Below are 20,442 nucleotides of genomic sequence, written 5' to 3' on the forward strand. Positions count from 1 at the left end.
TTATTATATTTCATATTAATTTTTCTCCCTTCTGTGGTCCTCAGTCCCCACACTTACTCACATCCTATAGAATTTCTCACAATAAATAATCCATCTACTATCAATTTCTTATAATAAATAACTAGCTCTTAAGCCCGTTCCAAGAACGGGCAATTAGTGGTTGTTAAACTGTCTTTTAAAATTCAATTTTTTTTGGAGGGCTAGCTTGTATTTTAGTAGGAATATATGATTTAAAAGAGGTGAGAAATTTGAAGGTTAAAAGAATATACTTTATAAAATTAAATTAAATGATGAAATTAATATTAAGTGTTAAAGAAATAGATGAAGTGGAAAAGATTGAATAATGATATATAAATTAAAATGGTAAATTGATGTTGAATGGAGAATATGAAGTGGAAAAGGTGCTAGAGTCATAAAATATAAGAAACAATTGGAAAAAAAAATGATGAATTAAAAAAGGGGATGCCACATGTCAAAAAATGATGCATGAAAAGAGGGGATGCCACATGTCATCTATAGATTTATGGTTTTGTTTTTTAAATACTAGGTAACTCAATGCTCCATTCTCGACCTTCTAAAATTATGTGCCTACTAAAATATAACTCATACTTTGTATTAATATGTAGTGAATAACCTCTTAAATTAGTTAAGGTATTTACAACCACATTTATTTGCCATATACCCTCCAATATTTACCTTTTTCTTTCACCATTTACCTTCCCCATTTACCTTATTTCACCTCCAATCTTACCACCCTATTTTTGGCCACCATCAACTCCGACCACCACCACATCCGGCAACCACGAGATTTCGACCGCTACCAAATACCACCAAATTTTGATCACCTCCGGATGGTGACTCGTCGTCAAATGTGGGCCACCGCATTGAGGATAATGTCGCCGAGGAAAAAGGCGTCGCAATTATGTCTAAGTCATCTGACGAAATTCGACGGCATCACAATATAATAAGTAAGTTTTTATTTTGTCCGAGAAAAAATTCATAACTCATGCATTTAATCTTGTACCATGGGAGGAGCACAAAATGCATAAGTCTGTGAATTTAAGGTGTATGTGAATTTAAGGTGTTTTATTTGTTGTTGAACTTGAAAGATTAATTTGGAACATAAAATAGAGACTTATGAAATTGGAGTTTTTTCCATGGTATAAACTTATGCATTTTAAGATCATGCCTTGACAAGAGCTCAAAATGCATAAATGTACACCATGGTGTGAGCTTAATATGTATAAGTCTATGTCATTAAGGGGTTTGATTTTTTGTTGAATATGAAATAATTAACACGGGAGAAAAATTAGAGACTTGTGAATTTGGAGGTTCGACCAAGGTATGGATTTGTACATTTTAAGCTCATACCACGGTAGGAGCTAAAAACGCAAATGTGTATGTCATGGTGTGAGCTTGATATATAAAAGGCTATTCCATGGCCGAAACTTATTCTGCATAAGTTTGTGGCATAAGATTTAAATTATTTTTTCATTAATTGATAAGTGTATTATTAATAATTAAAATTACTTTGTTTTAATAACTGTTTTTTTAACATGCATAATCCTTTATTAGATTGGGAGCGACGATATTAATTATAATCTCAAATTCGTGATTCCAAAAGTATTTCCGATGGTGGTTGACTGTGGGGCTGGTGGAGGGTGGTCGGCGGATGAGGAGCTGGTGGAGGGTGGTCGGCTGTCGGAGCCCCAAATAATGGGTCAGGAATTGAGGATGTATGAGGGTAGGAAAGGTGGGGGTGCAATGGAAGTCAAGACTGAATAAGGGTCAATATGTAAAATAATAGGCGGTTTTGAGTATTATGAGACAGTTTTTAACGATGAACATTAGTTAAAGATAAATTAGGCTAAGTGTATCTTATGCTTTATCCTATGTTCCATTTAGATAATGTTGGACATCACCATGATCAGCTACAATAAGTACATCCACAACATTCTCAAGCTGGTCTAGCACACACTAGATTGGAGCTCCTCTAACTGATTTGCTGAGCTGTATACTTACACTGTCAGCATGGTTGTTAGTACAACTGATTTATTATTGGTTGATGGTATTATTCTTGCTCTCTGATTGGTCATGACAGCAGAGCTTTTACTACCTATATATGTTGCTTATCTTTATTCTAGATAGCTTACTTCATTAATTCTGTAATAGATTGAACCCTAAGCAAATTCTCTCCCGTTTCATTTCCTCTCTTAGTGGCTCCGTTTTAATGGCTGCTAAGAACCATACCTGTGAGTTCTACAATTCTGTTGTGTACTACTTATTTCAACATGGAATCAGAGCTGAAAGTTTGAGATCCTGATTCAGCTGTTCTTTCTTATTCTACTGGTATGAGTTAATCCCAATTTTGTGTTCTTCGATTTTGAGGTCTGTTTTTCCTCTTTCTGCAAATCTGAAGTTCTTTGTAGCTGCATTTCTGAATTGTTCTACTCCTGTTTATTTGATAATATATTTGTTCATCTTCACTGAATCAGTAACTGTAGATTTTTTCATTGAACACTGCTTCTTCTATTTTCTTCCTTCTCAAAAAAATCAAACACAAGTTTCTACTTCAATATGAAATTTCTTGATTACAATGGACCATCAACCAACACCACCACCACCTATAACACCTCAAGATATTACTAGTCCTTTTTATCTTCACCCTACAGATAACACTGCTAGTCAGTTGGTATCTATCAATTTTAAAGGTGAGGGGCCGGGTATGGAGAATGGAAAAGGATTATGATGATTTTCATATCCTCTAAGAACAAATTAGGTTTTATTAGTGGCGCTTTAACAAAATCAGATGCAACACATGCTAAATATCAGGCCAGGATGAGATGCAATGATATGATGATATCATGGTTGCTATTCAATTTAGAATCAACTACAGCAAAAAGTGTTCTGTATTTTCAAACAGCCAGATAAATTTGGGTAGATTTGGAGGAGAGATATGATTTTGTTTCTATCCCTCAGTTGTTTTCTCTAGAACAACATGCATCTGAGATTGCACAAGGTGGATATAATATATCAGAATTTTTCACAGAAATCAAGTCTCTATGGGACAAGATCAGTGCAGCTAATCCCTTGCCTACTTGCACTTGCAACTTGACTCAGACGATCTTTAAGATGCAGCGAGATCAAAGGCTTATGCAATTTATGATGAAATTAGGAGAGCATCTAGGAACCGTTAGAGGAAATTTATTGATGTAACAACCACTCCCTACAATTTCACATGCATATAGGATGCTATCACAAGAAGAAAGACAGAGGGAGATTAGTTCTCCAACACCAATACATGAATCTCATGCATTTGCTGCTGACAGAAGGAGGTTTAATGATTATCATAATAGAGGATATTAACAAGGGTCAACAATCATCTACTCCAGGAAGGAACACTTACAATAATTTTGGTGGAAACAAGCCTAGAAATTCAGGAAACTACAGGGGGCCTATAAGTTATTTTTGTGATCACTGTAAGGTGAATGGTCACAACAAAGAAAGATGTTTTAAACTACATGGTTTTCCACCTGGTTTCACAGGTTTCAAAACAGATAAGAGAGCATTTGCAATACATATTCAAATGAAGGATATGGAGATGATATGACTGAGTACCAACACAGTTCTAACCACCTGAAAAGGAACCACCACAGAGCCAACTTGGTTTACTAACAGCTGAATAATGCACACAGTTGTTAAGTCTTGCGAACAAACAACAAGCTGATAAGGCAGCACCTGATACAAAGTTTGAGGAAGGTGACACATCTGGCCATGCTTTAATGGAATGTACTTAATGTTTTCTCACTTGTTCTTTCTAGCTGGTTATTAGACATTGGTTCCTCAGATCATATGTGCTCAAGTCTTAATATGTTTGATCAATATGAATCTGTCAATGGGAATAATGAATATATTACTATACCTGATGGAAGAAGGGTGTTAGTACATCACAAAGGAACTGTGACTATAAATGAGAACATACAACTGAATGGAGTCCTACATGTTCCAGATTTGCTATACAACTTATTGTCTGTTAATAAGTTGTGTTCAGATATGTAGTGCACTGTTTCCTTCACTGCTGACAAATGTTTCATTCGGGGTCGTTTAATGAAAGGGCCACAGGTTCTTGGTAGTATGAACTCAGGATTATACAGTGTGGATACAAGTGAAGATAAAGTAGTTCAATCCGCTACAAGTTGTCTTACAGCTTCTACTACAAGCAACAATGAAGATGCTAAGGTATGACACTTAATACTTGGTCATATGCCTTTCTTGAAAATAAAACATGTCATTGATAGTTTGACTACTTATACACATAATAATGATAAAATTTGTCAGATTTATCGAGCAGCTAAGAAACCTAGAAGTTCTTTCCCTATTAGTAGTATCAAAACCTCTAGTATGTTTCAGATGATACACTTAGATACTTGGGGTCCATAAAAGAACAAAAATCACAATGGTTGTACAACGTTTCTGACTAATTGATGATTTTACAAGAAAAGCGTACGTGGACTCATCTCTTGAAGTCTAAAATTCATGATGTCCCTATTATTGATTCTTTTCTGAAAATGGTTGAAACAAAATTCAATTCTAAAGTATTATGTGTAAGATCAGATAATGCTTTATAGCTGTGTGAAGGAGACATGAAAAAGATATTCATTGCTAAGGGTATAGTACATCAAACTAGTTGTAGTGGCACACCTTAACAGAATGAAGTTGTAGAAACAAAGCACATACATCTATTGTAAACAGCTAGAGATTTAAATTTCCTGTCTAAGTTGCCTATTAGATATTGGGGATAATGCATTTTGTGTGCTACTTATCTGATTAACAAGATGCCTCAGAAGAGTATTGGGAACTAATTGACACCATATGTGAAGTTTCATGGACACAAACCTTCATATGATCACTTGAGAGCATTTGGTTGTATGTGTTATGTTTCAACTACTAAGGTTGACAGAAGCAAGTTTGATCCTAGGGCTAAACCTTATGTTTCCATTGGTTATTCACCAACACAGAAAGGGTACAAGGTCTTAAATACAGAGTCCAACAAAATAAGAATCTCTAGGGATGTTGTATTTCATGAAACACATTTCCCTTTCCATCTGTCCAATAATGATGCTACTACAGTTTCAGAGTACCCTCCTTACGCATTCCTACATGTACATGACACCTCTTTTACTTGATCTGGATATTTCTTTTCCTTTTCCAGTACCTATTCTTCTAAACCAGACACAAACCATCGCTCATGATACATATACTGATAAAGATATCTCTCTTTCTACCCCTCTCTATCTTATCCATAGACTACTCCTGTCAAAACTTCTCTCTCTTCTCCATAGACTACTCCTATCACTACTCCTCTCTCTTCTCCGGATTCCCCTTCTGTCTCCTCTACTCTTTCCTCTCCTCCACCTACCCTAGATCTCAATAATCTACCAATCAGAAAGTCCACCAGATCACACAAAACACCCGCCTATCTGGATAATTATCATTGTTTTACTACAAAATACTAGTGTAATCTGGTCTCTACACTTATTTACCACAAAGTCATCATGCCTTGGTAACTAAGCTGGAGAATCTCACTGAACCAAAGAATTACAAAGAAGCCATTTTGAGTCTAGAATGAATAAAGGCCATGGAAGAGGAAATTGAAGTTCTATTGGATAATCATACTTGGGAGGTGGTCAGCTTGCCCAATGGTAAGAAGCCAACTGAGTGCAAATGGGTATTCAAAGTCAAACTTAAAGATGATGGGAATCTTGAAAGATGCAAGGCAAGTCTGGTTGCACAAGGATATACACAGAAACATGGGTAAGAGACCTTCTCCCCTTTGGTGAAAATGGCCACTGTCAGATGTATCATTGCATTAGCAGCTAACATGCAGTGAATTATCTATCAGTTAGATGTGAACAATTCCTTTCTTGATGGAGATCTCCATGAAGAAGTATACATGAAGATGCCAGCAGGTATTCCAAACCCAGAGAACAAGGTCTACAAACTCACTAAATCCTTGTATGGACTTAAATAGGCAAGCAGACAATGTTTTGTAAAGCTACACAGTGAGCTGCAGAAGCAAGGTTTTGTACAATCCAAGAATGATTATTCCTTTGTTCATCAAGAAAGATGAGATGTGTGAGGGGGTCGAAAAAGCGCGAGGCTAATGCGTGACCTCGTCCCTCGTGAGTGTGACGATTCTTTTTATTCAATCAAGTGTAATTGGATTTCCTGTGAGTTTACACCCAATTGACTAGTAATATAGGAGTCGCCATTCATTTTTTAACGACAATGAGAAAAACTGACAAAACCCGGTTATCGTGACATAAAGGGAGTGCAATTATGTTTGACCACGACGGCCGTAGGTTCCCTTGTGATCCCTGGTGTGGGGATCTCTCAACATACACCCGCAAGGTAGAGATTGAGGGTTCGGGGGACTGTAACTACCGAGAGGAGTACTTCGCTCGTCGATAACTCCAGAGGCAGGATATCCTTACTAGCTCAGCATAAATAATTGAAGGGACATGCGTTAACTATTAAACTAATCTGAGTTGATTTTAGCAATATGCAACATATAATACTAGATCGATCGTGATTATCTGATTTAAATAGTATTAAGGGACCTAGCATGATAATCCAATTTCCCGAAAATATTATATTTGTTAGGCGTGATAGAACAATCAGATTTAGTTAGTTTAACAGTTCATAAAAAGGGCGAGGAAAGCAGTTAAATCATCGAAAAGGGACACATTACGACGTACCCTTGAGAGGTGCGTCACGCTTCTCAGAAAACTAACCACTTTGACTTTGATATTTCTCCTTTTTATTTAATGAATCTCAATTATGGGACAGGATACGTTTTGTTCGATTTATGGATCGATTGCGACAGAACGCGTGAACACTTTCGCAGCGTGAGGCTTAGGCTAAGGGTTGGAGTCAATACTCAGAATATAATTGTGTGTTGTGTGTTTCTTTCACGTCGAATTTGGGGCTGTATTTATAGGGAAGAGTTCGTGGAAAGATAGAATTGCAGAGTTCTAATCCATAAAGAATTAGGAAAAAACACGTACCCATGTATTTTCAGCGCCCAGGCCTGGGCGCCGAAGATTTCGGCGCCCAGAGCCAGGCGTTGAAAATAGGGTCTGGGCTGTTTTCTTAGTCAGATTCGGATTCCTGAAATCCGTAGTGTTTGAGACTTAATCGAGTCTTTTAGTGCGTATTAACCTTGTGACGGGATGCGTCTGGGCCCGTTACGAACTCTAGGCTCGTTAGGATTTTAATTAATACGTAACTCTTATTTCCGAATCATATTCGGAATAGGATTCTCGCTGTTTTCTATCTCATTTAGGATTTATGTTGGAATGCAACACCTAATTCTGACAGGTTTCTATCCTTTATGATTTGCCACTTTTAGAAGCTACCTTTTACGGCAGTTACTATTTTTAGCAAGTTTCCATAAATAGCAGTTTTCTATAAATATCGGGTTTCGGGTGAAATGAAAAGGGGAATTGAGATTCGTTTATTTTATAAGAGATGCGTTGTCAAGTGGAGATTTATGCTTTCATCATCGAACCTTCCCTTTCGGGAATGGGGACAAAAGTAGGTGTCTACAGTTAGCCCCCACTTTGACTGAGTCTTGGAGTAAGACGATGGTCAAAGTACTAGACGGAGTGCGTCACACAAGCCATGGTGTATGTGACCTGTTTTGCGAGGGTCTCACGAGCCCCCGAGTGATAACATTTGACTTAAGGGTCATCACTTTGAAATGTCGACATATCCCTCACGTGTCATTGGGATTTGTCAACTGATAGTATAGAAACTTCCTCACTTTGTCATTGGAAGGATCTAAAGGTGCGTAGAAACTCCCTCACTTTGTCATTGGGAGTAGCTACAGATGTTTTCGAAATCAAAGCTATAAAGTGTAATTGGGCCTGGCCAAGCCCAATCACGAGGTAAAAATGTTTTTAAAGATTCTCATTTTCAGGGCTAGCTAAACGAGAAAACCCCCTTGTTTTTATGGGACGTAAAACGAAGGAAAATCTAGCACATCGCTCTTTTTGGAAAAAACGGAAAACCAATCCTTTTAATTTTTGGAAAAGGGAAAACCATAAAAAGTTATCGCTGCAGCGACTAAGGACCTGCGCGGTTAGTGACGCAGACCCCGCCGGCTAAAGATGGCGAGCCTGTCCGCTAAGGGTGGACACCCCGTCCGATAGAAGTGGACGAATCTGTTTTTGAAATTTTGAAGATAACGACCTACGCGGTTTGTGACGTAGACCCCGCCGTCTAAAGATGGCGAACCTGTCCGCTAAGGGTGGACACCCCATCCGATAGAAGTGGACGAATCTATTTTGAAATTCGTTTGTGCTTTTTTGAAAATAAGGACCTACGTGGTTTGCGCCGTAGACCCCGCCGGCTGAATATGGCGGGCCTATTTTGAATTGGAAGACTTTATTTTTCGAAGACTGAGGACCTGCGCGGCTAGTGACGCAGACCCCGGCCGCTGAGGGTGGGCGAGCCCTGTCCGCTGAGGGTGGACGTCCCTGAATTCGATTTTTTTCAATTTGAGAACTCGCGTGGTTCGTGACGCGATCTTGCCAACTGAAAATGGGCAAGTTCCTATTTCTTTGGTTCTCAATGATTTCTTTTGAGAATTCCTTTTTATTCATTCTTGCAAGAGAGAATTCTTTCGAGGGATGCTCGAATTTAGTTGTAACCTGAACGTGGGCTGACAACGTGTTCAGACGGACCTTTGTCTTGCGACCGTCTGCTTTCGTGATTTTGAGCTAGTCTTTACGGCTCGATTTTTGCCACTATTGGTCTTTGATCAGAGGACCATGCACAAGTGTCAATGACGACCTTTCCCTGAGGTCGAACCTGTTTTTTTTAGATATCCAAACATGATATGGTGTATGGCGCAGTCCGGGAACGCGATTTTGATTGCGCGTTCCTCGTTGGAGTATATATTTTTTCGCGAGCCCCCAAGCATTGGGGCTCGTCGGCCGTTTTTCTCATCTTGTAATCATGTTTGGGGTCATACTCGTATGTGCGAGTGACCTTTTATAGTAGTGTGCTACTTTAGCGAAGCCATGGAATGCGACTTTAGTTTTCAGGCGACATCCGGTTTTAGCTTGGCCCGGATTAATCCTTTGACATACAAACATTTTTTATTTGGAAAACCAACGACTTAACGACGCATATTTTTGGTGTTTCGAAGAATGGCCATGATATTTTATTTGTTTTTTGAAAAGTGTACATAAGCATTTTCTGAGACAAGTCTAAGTTTCGACCAAGTTTTAATGTTTATTTTTTTGCTTATTTGGGAGCTAAAGGTGCTTTGGGCTCGATCCTACTTGCAATAGGGCCTCGTGTTTAGCAACACGGTTTTAAGTCCTTTCCTGTTCCGCGTTTTGGGAAATCTGGGCCTTGGGCTGCATTTTCAGCGCCCAAGGCCAGGCGTTGAACATTTCGGCGCCCAGCCGTGGGCGCTGAAAGTCTTTTCCTGGTGATATTTGACTTTCGGATTTCTTAACACGTTTCCGAATGGGATCAGGATGTCACTGGGTGCGTCCAGCTATATATAGGGGCTAGATACGTCCTTATTTTCCACCACTCTCAAATTCTTCCCCTCTTTTTTGCTGTGTTTTAATTACTCATCGCTTTTGCCATGTCGATCCCTACTTTCTCACTCCAACGGACTGTTAGGCGTTGGCTACGGGCCCTTACTCCCACAGAAAAGGCCTTGTTAAAAGAATACCACTTAGAGGCACTTTTAGGCTTACAACAAATTAATATTGATTATAACTTTCTGCATGCTGCCCTAAGCTTTTGGGACTCCGATCATCATGTTTTTGCCTTTCGGGGCAACGAAATATGTCATTTGCCCGATGAATTTGCTGCGATCCTTGGTTATCCTACTAATGCTACTCCTGTTACTCTTGGCACTTTTGAAGAGGGTAAAACAACCATAAGGGCTTTCCTAGGACTAGATGATAACATGTTTGCTGAAATTGTTGTAAATGACAAGGTTAACTTGGCAAAACTTGTAAAACATCATTTTAGGCCTAGTAAGAATTTGACCGAACAGAAATTAAATATCTGAGCCCTTGTATTTTGCTTGTTGAATCATTATTTGCTGTCGAATAACAATGGTGAGTTCGGTGACATAAGGTTGATCCCCTTGATTAGCCAGATGGAAAGTTGCTATTCTATTATGCCGTTGGCTGTTGCCGAGACTTTGCTGAGTGCGGATGAGCTGAAGAAGGATGCCAAATCTGAACATTTTAAGGGAAGCCCCCTATTACTGCAGGTAATCAATTTTCTTCTTTGCGCACGCATACGCCACTTTTGCATATATTTCTTTTGCCTGGGGCTGAGTTTCAGCGCCCAGGGCTGGGCGCTGGAGTTTTTGGCGCCTGGTCCTGGGCGTTGAAACTGCGCCCCAGGGACCGTTTTTTTCATTCTTTTGATTCGATTGTACCTGTTTTCGCAGATTTGGCTTGCGGAACGGCTTAGACTTTTGGAAGCTCCTGCCGATCCTAAACATTATCGCCCTATAGCCTTGGGTAACCGAAAATACTTGCACCAAGGCCAGGACGAGGCCGAATGGACCTCCTTTTTTACTTATGGCATTTGTTCTATTAAGTGGGTGGTACCATGGTGGGGTTTGACTACTATGACAGGGGGTTCTGATGTATCGGTTTATGTTTCTTTGTTGGGGCTATCTCGTCCCATTTATATTTTCCCTTACCGAGTCATGCATTAATATGGTTTAAGGCAGACTATCCCCTTTTCTGATACGGTACCACCTAAGGTAGCGGCCTTTTCACAAACACGGGTCCTAGCGTGGGCTAAGTATTATGATGGTCTCCCGCGTTGGGCCGTAGCTTCAAATGGCTTTGTGGGTCTTTCTGAAAACTACAAGTTGTGGATGAGCTCCGATGATAAAGATGTGAGGACCGAGGCTCGAAATGGGGAGCCGGCTGAGCTTTTGATACCTCGTATTCGTGTTAAGTATGAGGGTCCTGATTCTGCCAAACCTCGTACCTATAGTATTAAGACTGTGAAAGCTCGTCCTGATCGAAAGCGAAAGGAAGCTCTTCCCCGTTCCAGTTTCAGACCTAAAAAGATGCCTAACATGAAGGGTCCTGCTGTTGTTAAAAGAAATGCAGGCTCTCGCGGAGATCGTCGTCGGAACAATGGGTCAGGAAGGCTCAGCCGCCTGTAGAAACGGCGGCTAGTCTAGTTGATAATGATCTTTCTCCCACCATTGTCTGTGCCCTTGAGGCTGAGCGGGCCATAACTGAGAATGTTTCTGAAGCCTTTGCATCTTTGGAAGTTAGTGTCTAGGAGCCGGTTCTTATGGAGATTGATATTGGGGCAGCGTAGAAGACTGTGGGGGTGGATCCTGCGAACATTGCCCTCTACAAGACTTTATTTGATGATCCGGAAGAACTAGAGTAGTGTAGTTCTTGCTAGGGTGTAGGTGCCCTCTATTTATTTCAGTTGTGTTTGTTTTTATTCTTAGAACTTTTGTTTTCCTTCTTATTATTTTTTCAATAAAGGCGTATTTTTATTTTTCATTTTTATTTATTTTTGTTTCTCCTCTTTTTATGTTTTTATACGTCTAACACTTTTACACAAAGAATATTTGTTTTGTTTTTTTTTTATTGGACCGAATCCTTGGTAAGGATTGCCTACGTATCTTGTCAGAATCAGGTCGCGCGTAGTTCTAGCTTTAGAATAAGTTCTAGTATGCCGGATTTCTGTAGATATGCCCTGAGGTGGAAACATATTACTTAATCGGTCAAATGAGTGAAGTATTATCATTATTTTCATCTGCCTTATTTTTTTTTGCCATAAGTCGCGTAAAATATGAAATTCGAAATTCGACTAATTTGTACGGCTATATTCTTGGTTAGTAAGCCTATTTGGATACGTACCGTACCCCCCAAGTGTTCGTTATTTTTCCGTTGTGTGCGGATAAAATGACGAGCACTTCTGAAAAGAAGATTTTTGTCAGGCAGAGAGTTTCAACGCCCAGGCTGGGGCGTCAGAAATTTCGGCGCCCAGCCCTGGGCGCTGAAAATGATTTGGGCGGTCAATTTTTGACGCTTTGCTTCACATGTTCTTGCATTTATTTCTTTTTTGTGCCTTGATATTTTTGCTCGTATTTAAAGCCAATTTTGAGGCTATTTTGGAGACTTTTTGACTGTTAGCGTGAAATGCGTTTTTGTCCGGATTAATTTTTTCTATTCGTGACTCGAAACAGTTTTGAAAATGGGGTTTGGGTGTGGAAGTTATGAAGATCTTTGTGTAGGCTTTTGAGGTGGGTTGAAATGCGTGTTGTTAGTGAAGGGTATGATGGAATCTATGTTTTACGAATCTGTTTTTTTTTTGGTAACATTTGCATTGTTTTGGATTTTGATTTCCTTTGATTTTGGGTTGCATGGATTGACTCTTATGATGACACTGGTTGGGCTTTTTAGATTTTGGGGATATGAATGGGATAGTGTGGTTTATTTTGTGGGTTTCGGGAATTGGTTCCCATGGCACTATTCCAAGACTGAGTGGGCTTTGTTTGTTGGGCCTGGAGTGGGCCGCCTCTTTATTTTTGTATTTTGCAAGTACATTTGTTGTTTATTTAGTGTTAGAATAAAATTTTTAGGAGAAATATTACGCCTTTATTGATTCGGAAAGTAAGGAAAACACACTGAAATAAAACTGACCCATATTCTAAGGGGCCTTAGGACCATCTAAAGTCTCTATTATTTATTTTTCTATCAATCTAAAGAGCTACTAGGCGCTTTTTACTAATGGTGCTCTATGTGGCTCAAGCCTGAGGTTTAGTCTCATAAAACTTCGGTCCTTCACCGGTACTCATCTTGAATTCCATTCCTTTTGCATTGACCCACTGATATGTCTTCACCCATCCGTTCTCGACCTCTTCTAGTGTTGATGCAGGAGAGATTAACCGGGTTGGATCGAAACCTTCATCTTTTAAAGCTAGGATAGTCATCACAGTCTCGTTCTCCATAGGCCTCGATTCGTTAAACAATGTCCATAGAACCTGGTTGTCCAATATTTCAGCTGTTTTAGTCTTGGTGAGGTGGGGTGCCTCATCCAAGGTGTGGCAGTCATAGAAAATTTCAAATCCGGGTTTTAGCAAGCCATCCTGAACGAAGGGTTCAGGGAAATCACAGCATGGGTGTTCTTCTCCTTCCCGAACGAACATCCCGTTAAGGGTCCTTTGAAACGGGGGAAGGAGGGTGGCTTGTTTGGCTTTGTTAAGGCGTAGCCTAGACAGGCGGTCAACAATATCTTCCTCCGTTGGTTCATAGCCTAAGCCAAAGGGAGTAGATTTGTTGGGAAAAGGATGGAATGTGTATTCCTTCTTCCTTATGCCCAATGGGGTTCCTGGGAAATAACCTTGAGCTAACAGCATTCTAGGGATGACTCGGGATGCATGCGGGTCTAGGAATGCTGGATCATAATCTTCGATGAACTGGATTGCTTCTTCCATTTGAAACCCATAAAGGTCGTCTGCAGTTTCGGCCGTTCCAACCATAGTACAACTGACATCGAGAGGAGGGGCGCGGATTTCTAGTATTACCCCGTTATGGTTAAGTTTAACCATTTGGTGCAAGGTAGAAGCCACACCTCCTAAGTCATGGAGCCAAGGTCGCCCCAAGAGGAGGTTGAAAGTGGGCTTGATGTCGATTATTTGAAACTCCGTGGTGCGTGCCACAGGCCCGGTTTGTATGGTAAGGTTGATTTTTCCCAATACAGGCCTTCGGGAGTTATCATAAGCTCGTACCCCTTGCGTGGAGGTTTGGAAGTCATCATTTCCTAGCCCCAAGAAATGGGAGGTTCGTAATGGGCAAACATTAACCGCCGAACCGTTATCTACGAGCGTTAGGGGGATGTTTTGTCCTTTGCATCCAACCACTAGATAAAGGGCTTTATTGTGAGCACCCCCCTCTTTGGGCAAGTCTTTGTCAGTGAAAACTATGGCCTTTTCTCCAGCATCTCTCGTGACATGGCTAACCAGTGAGTCAGGTGTGATATCTGTAGGTACTGAGATGAGGTCGAGCGAGCGAATAAGCTTTTCGCGATGTTCCTTTGAAGTACACATGAGATCCCAGATGGTAATCTCGGCCTTGGTTCTTTTTAGTTGTTTCAGGAGAGGATTTTCAATGACTTCTGCGACGGTGGCATGCCGTCCATTCTCAGGAGTTTGCCTAACCGGGATGTCGTCCATAGGAGGTGGGTGAATACCCGGTTGGTATATTCTTCCGGATCGGGTGAGGTTGTCGACCTCGAGCTCCTGAGGGGTGGTGTCAATGAGAGCATACCCGGGCCAAGTTTCGGTGAAGAGGTCCTGGCCCGATACTTGAGATAGGTAAATATCTTCAGCATCATCATTCCACACACCGCACACTTCTCTCTTGATTCGATCCATAGGGACCACATCGAGTGGTGCACCTTGAGGTGTAATATACACCGTGGGGTCGAAACTCTCTGGTTGGTCGAGAGAGATGTGACAAGAGCCGAGTGGGCTCTTGTTGTTGTTGGGTTTGCCAACGTTAGGGAGAGGTATCACTTCATCCTCTATCATGTCCTGGATTGTATGTTTTAGATTCCAGCAGTTTTCAGTGTCATGCCCATTTCCTTGATGGAATTTGCAGTAAGTACCTTCGACCCAATATTTGCTTTTGACAGGAGGGTCACGGGTGGGGCCTATAGGTCTCAACTTTCCTTGATTGGTTAGTCTTTCAAAGGCTTGTACCAAAGTCTACCCGAGTGGGGCAAACTTTCGGTCTCGGACCCATCTTCCAGGGCTTCTTCGGGCGGGAATCTCTTCTACAGCATGGACTTCTTGGGCTTGGGATGTGTTACCCCGATTATAGGTGTTGTTTTTATATGTGGGTTTGCTTTGTATGGGTTTGGCGAGGTCGTCCTCGATCTTTATTCCCACATCATAAACTCTTTTGAAAGTGTCAAGTCCCAGGTACCTAAGGTGTTGTCTGTAAGCCGGGTCCAGGTTGTCAATGAATTTTTGGACCAATTCTGTTTCAGGAGGCCTATTGATTAGCTGGGCCGCCTGGTCCCTCCATCTAGCAAAGTAGGTCGTGAAACCCTCATTTTTCTTTTGGAAGAGAACTTCCAGCTCGCGCATGGTGACTTGGAAATCCATGTTCGACGAGTATTGCTTGATGAAGACATTGACAAAGTCTTCCCAAGTGGGGAAGAGTTTAGGGTCCTGGTGATAGTACCATTTGAGCGGCACAGGTTCCAAGGATAAAGGAAAGGCAGGTAAATACATGGACTTGTCCACGCCTTTCAAGTTCATGGCATTCACAAAGCTCAGTAGATGATCACGGGGGTTGTCCGTGGCCTTGAACTTTGGTAAGTCAGATGAACTGAACTTTTCTGGTAGTTTGCCAGGAAAATGTTCAGGATCGAGGGAGAAGTATTTGCTCCCCATGGTTTGATGTAGGACCATTTTTTCAATCCTCTTCTCGTTATCGAGGTCATTTTTGGCTTGCGCAGCCGCTAAAGCTTCATTTTCCATTTTCAGTTGGCCCATGAGTCGGGTCATTTGAGCCATCTGCTCCTGCAAATCTTCGATGGACATGTTTGAAGGTGCGAATCGAGGTTGGGGAAGCGGAGATCCTTGAAATGAGGGATGACGGACGAAGCTTGGAGTCACTAAACCTGATGTTGGCGATGTATCTTCAAGACGCACTAACCGTTGATTCCCTGATCGGCACCAAGTGGAAGGACCAGTCCTAGGCATAAGATAAGCTAAAGTTTAGGTTCCCAAAGTTTCAAGCATTACTTAGTCTAGGCTTCGATTCTCTCTATTGGTTTTTCACTCTTTCTTTTGTTGGTACACTTTTTAATTTTTTTTTCTTTTGGTCATTCTTTGGATTTTCGAAACACTTGCCCGTGTGACATTCATAGTTATTAGCATGTTCGGTTTTGGTGCCGAGCATTGTCGTCGTAGGAGGCCTAATAACGACACAAAGAGTTATTATTTTTTTACGAGTCGCTTTTGAAATCGAGTGCTTTTCTTACGCCCTCGTAGCAATTCTTTTTACGAACATTTTTTGTGCTACGTATTTTCCTTTTGCGCGGGCACCGAGGCTGTTGCGCCTGACCAGAAGGCCAAGCAGCAACTTCAGCGCCCAGCGAGGGGCGTGAGAAATTCTGGCGCCCAGCCAGGGGCGCTGAAAATGCGTCCCTGACTGGTGCTCGATTTCTGTTTGCGTATTTTTTTTTGTTTATGCGACTTGATTTTGCGCGCTTGCCTTATAACGTCCTTTACGCGTTGTACAGCGTTTGTGGGATTCGTTATGGGCCATCCCGAGCGTCGCTTATTTTTGTGGCGATCGTTCGGGTTTGCGGAACGCGTATTTCGGTATAACTCTTAAGCAAATTAGTTTATGAATGTTTGGGAAATTTTTAAGGTCGTTGGTTTTCTAGGATAGTTTGTCACACACAATCACATATTTCGCTACACATAACTAACATTCATCATGAGGCAATAATAACATGTCATGTAGTTTATGATAGGCTTCTATGGGTAGTTATCTGCGCCTGGCTTGGTACCGCTTCTATCGTAGATCCAACATATGCCCCGATCGAGGTAGTGTCTTCAACAGACGAATTTCGCTCAAGAGGCCAACCCGCAAGTGCAAGCCAAGGGGGCATGCAAGCGAGAGGGACCTAATGAGCGAGCGATTGGGTTCGGGATAGGTGTACTACCTGCACAAGTACCGAGTGGGCAACATGCGCGGCGTATGCACCCCCCTGTTGGCGAAAAAAGGTATCCTTAGTCCCAACTCCCGAGGGAGTCGAGATTCGTTATGCGGTTCTGCCCGTTCACATTAATATGCTGATTTTCAGGTCGTCCCAACTTGATGGGGAAATAAACGCGGGGTAGGATTGTTTCACCCTTCGGCTATTTTGATTACCTACAAGCACGAGTATTTCCTTCACTATCCCCAGCGGAGTCACCACTGTGAGGGGGTCGAAAAAGCGCGAGGCTAATGCGTGACCTCGTCCCTCGCGGGTGTGACGATTCTTTTTATTCAATCAAGTGTAATTAGATTTCCTGTGAGTTTACACCCAATTGACTAGTAATATAGGAGTCGTCATTCAGTTTTTAACGACAATGAGAAAAACTGACAAAACCCGGTTATCGTGACATAAAGGGAGTGCAATTATGTTTGACCACGACGGCCGTAGGTTCCCTTGTGATCCCTGGTGTGGGGATCTCTCAACATACACCCGCAAGGTAGAGATTGAGGGTTCGAGGGACTGTAACTACCGAGAGGAGTACTTCGCTCGTCGATAACTCCAGAGGCAGGATATCCTTACTAGCTCAGCATAAATAATTGAAGGGACATGCGTTAACTATTAAACTAATCTGAGTTGATTTTATCAATATGCAACATATAATACTAGATCGATCGTGATTATCTGATTTAAATAGTATTAAGGGACCTAGCATGATAATCCAATTTCCCGAAAATATTATATTTGTTAGGCGTGATAGAACAATCAGATTTATTTAGTTTAACAGTTCATAAAAAGGGCGAGGAAAGCAGTTAAATCATCGAAAAGGGACACATTACGACGCACCCTTGAGAGGTGCGTCACGGTTCTCAGAAAACTAACCACTTTGACTTTGCTATTTCTCCTTTTTATTTAACGAATCTCAATTATGGGACAGGATACGTTCTGTTCGATTTATGGATCGATTGCGACAGAACGCGTGAACACTTTCGCAGCGTGAGGCTTAGGCTAAGGGTTGGAGTCAATACTCAGAATATAATTGTGTGTTGTGTGTTTCTTTCACGTCGAATTTGGGGTTGTATTTATAGGGAAGAGTTCGTGGAAAGATAGAATTGCAGAGTTCTAATCCATAAAGAATTAGGAAAAAACACGTACCCATGTATTTTCAGCGCCCAGGCCTGGGCGCCGAAGATTTCGGCGCCCAGAGCCAGGCGTTGAAAATAGGGTCTGGGCTGTTTTCTTAGTCAGATTCGGATTCCTGAAATCCGTAGTGTTTGAGACTTAATCGAGTCTTTTAGTGCGTATTAACCTTGTGATGGGATGCGTCTGGGCCCGTTACGAACTCTAGGCTCGTTAGGATTTTAATTAATACGTAACTCTTATTTCCGAATCATATTAGGAATAGGATTCTCGCAGTTTTCTATCTCATTTAGGATTTATGTTGGAATGCAACACCTAATTCTGACAGGTTTCTATCCTTTATGATTTGCCACTTTTAGAAGCTACCTTTTACGGCAGTTACTATTTTTAGCAGGTTTCCATAAATAGCAGTTTTCTATAAATATCAGGTTTCGGGTGAAATGAAAAGGGGAATTGAGATTCGTTTATTTTATAGGAGATGCGTTGTCAAGTGGAGATTTATGCTTTCATCATCGAACCTTCCCTTTCGGAATGGGGACAAAAGTAGGTGTCTACAAGATGCATATTACTTTAGCTGTTATTTATGTAGATGATATCTTGCTCACAGGGAATCACTTGCCTACCATAACAACCTTAAAGAAGCATCTATATATTGTGTTCATCATCAAAAACCTTGGAGTCTTGAGTTATTTTCTGGGAATTGAGGTTGGGTATCTGCCTGATTGGGTGATTTTAACTCAGAAGAAGTTCACTAAGTCCATGTTAGCTGATTGTGGTTTTGATATCAAGAAATATGACCTAACTCCACTTCTTATCAACATAAAGCTTGGTTGTTGAAGGACAATTGTATGACAAACCAGAGTTGTACAAATGTTTGGTGGGAAAGTTGACCTTTCTCACTCACACCAGACCAGATATTTGCTTTGTTATATAACTCCTAAGTCAGTTCATGCACATGCCTAGATTACCCCATATTACAGCACGTGTCCATGTTCTAAGATATGTTTCTCACACTGAAGGATAAGGTATATTGCTCAAGGCTTCTGCTAGCTTCTCTCACTCTGCAAGATTTTTTAGATAGACATTGGGAATATTGTTCCAACAACAGGAAGTCAATCACAGGTTACATTCTCCTTTTGGGTGATTCACCTGTTTCATGGAAGTCCAAGAAGCAAGGCACAATTTCAAAAAGTTCTTCTTAAGCTGAGTAGAGGGCTATGACAACTGCTGCTTCAGAAGTTACTTGGCTGGTTAGTTTATTGGAGGAGTTTGGTGTCACTAATCTAAAACCAGTCACCATGCATTGTTACAATCAATCTGCCATCTACATTGGTAAGAAACCGGTCTTTCATGAAAGGACTAAACACATAGAGATCGATTGTCACTTCACTAGAGAAAATGTTATGGAAGGTCTTCTGCAACTCACTTATTTGCCTACTCAGTCTCAATTGTCGATGTCTTCACTAAGGCCTTACCATCTCCTCAGTTCAATGATCTTCTTTCCAAGCTAGGTCTTTCTACTGCAACTTCTAGCTTGAGGAGGGGGTGTTGGACATCACCATGATCAGCTACAACAAGTGCAACAACAACATTCTCAAGCTGGTCTAGCACACACTAGATTGGAGCTCCTCTAACTGATTTGACGAGTTGTATTCTTACACTGTCAGCATGGTTGTTACTTGTTAGTACAATTGATTTATTATTGGTTGATGGGATTATTCCTGCTCTCTGATTGGTCATGACAACAGAACTTTTACTACTTATATATGTTGCTTATCTTTATTCTAACTAGCTTACTTCATTAATTTTGTAATAGCTTGAACCCTAAGCAAATTATCTCTAATTTCTTTTCCTCTCTTAGTAGCTCCGTTTATGGCGGCTAATAACCGTACATGTGTGTTCTACAATTCTGCTGTGTACTACCGATTACAGATAAGACTTTACTTGGTTAGTGACTCTTTAAACACACTAAATATAGAAAAACGTACCCCGTTGAATTCCTTCAAAACACTGTGGATCAAAGCACAATATACAAAATCGACAAACGAATTGAAAGAAGTATTTCGAACTCCATCCCAGAATACGAAATACGGAAAGTGATTAGTGAAAATGATGTTAACATGAGTTACGTTAATTGGTAATAGCAACATATACAAAGTATATAGTTGCACGTACCATGATATTGACGACGTGAATAAATACTTCCTCCAATCCTACATGATAATGAGACAATATTTTAAAAACGTACTACAACGGTAAATGAAGCAAAAAAAACGGACGAAGATTGGAGTATATTACAGGGCCCAAGAAGTAACAAGGTAAGAGGAAAGAAAGAGACATTTTGAGGCAAAATCAGATGGATATTCATTTTGGCGGTGCAGTGTGTGATCATATTCTTATTATGATGGGGAAATTATTTTTATAAAAGTTCCTTTCGCATTTACTAAAGGGGAAGGGTGAATTATACTCCATTTCTCAATTATTTTCCAATTGCAAATCAAA

At 40.8% G+C, this 20,442-nt stretch overlaps 1 long non-coding RNA gene across 1 annotated transcript; it reads left to right on the forward strand.

Annotated features, from left to right (window-relative positions):
* The first annotated feature begins 735 nt into the window (after nucleotides 1–735).
* LOC130468035 (uncharacterized) lies at nucleotides 736–19,785 on the forward strand. Its single transcript, XR_008928325.1, has 3 exons — nucleotides 736–968; nucleotides 1,576–4,239; nucleotides 18,548–19,785. It is a non-coding gene; the product is annotated as an uncharacterized lncRNA (long non-coding RNA).
* Nucleotides 19,786–20,442: the final 657 nt, after the last annotated feature.

The sequence above is a fragment of the Spinacia oleracea genome, chromosome 2, assembly GCF_020520425.1.
Source record: "Spinacia oleracea cultivar Varoflay chromosome 2, BTI_SOV_V1, whole genome shotgun sequence".
NCBI lineage: Eukaryota > Viridiplantae > Streptophyta > Magnoliopsida > Caryophyllales > Amaranthaceae > Spinacia > Spinacia oleracea.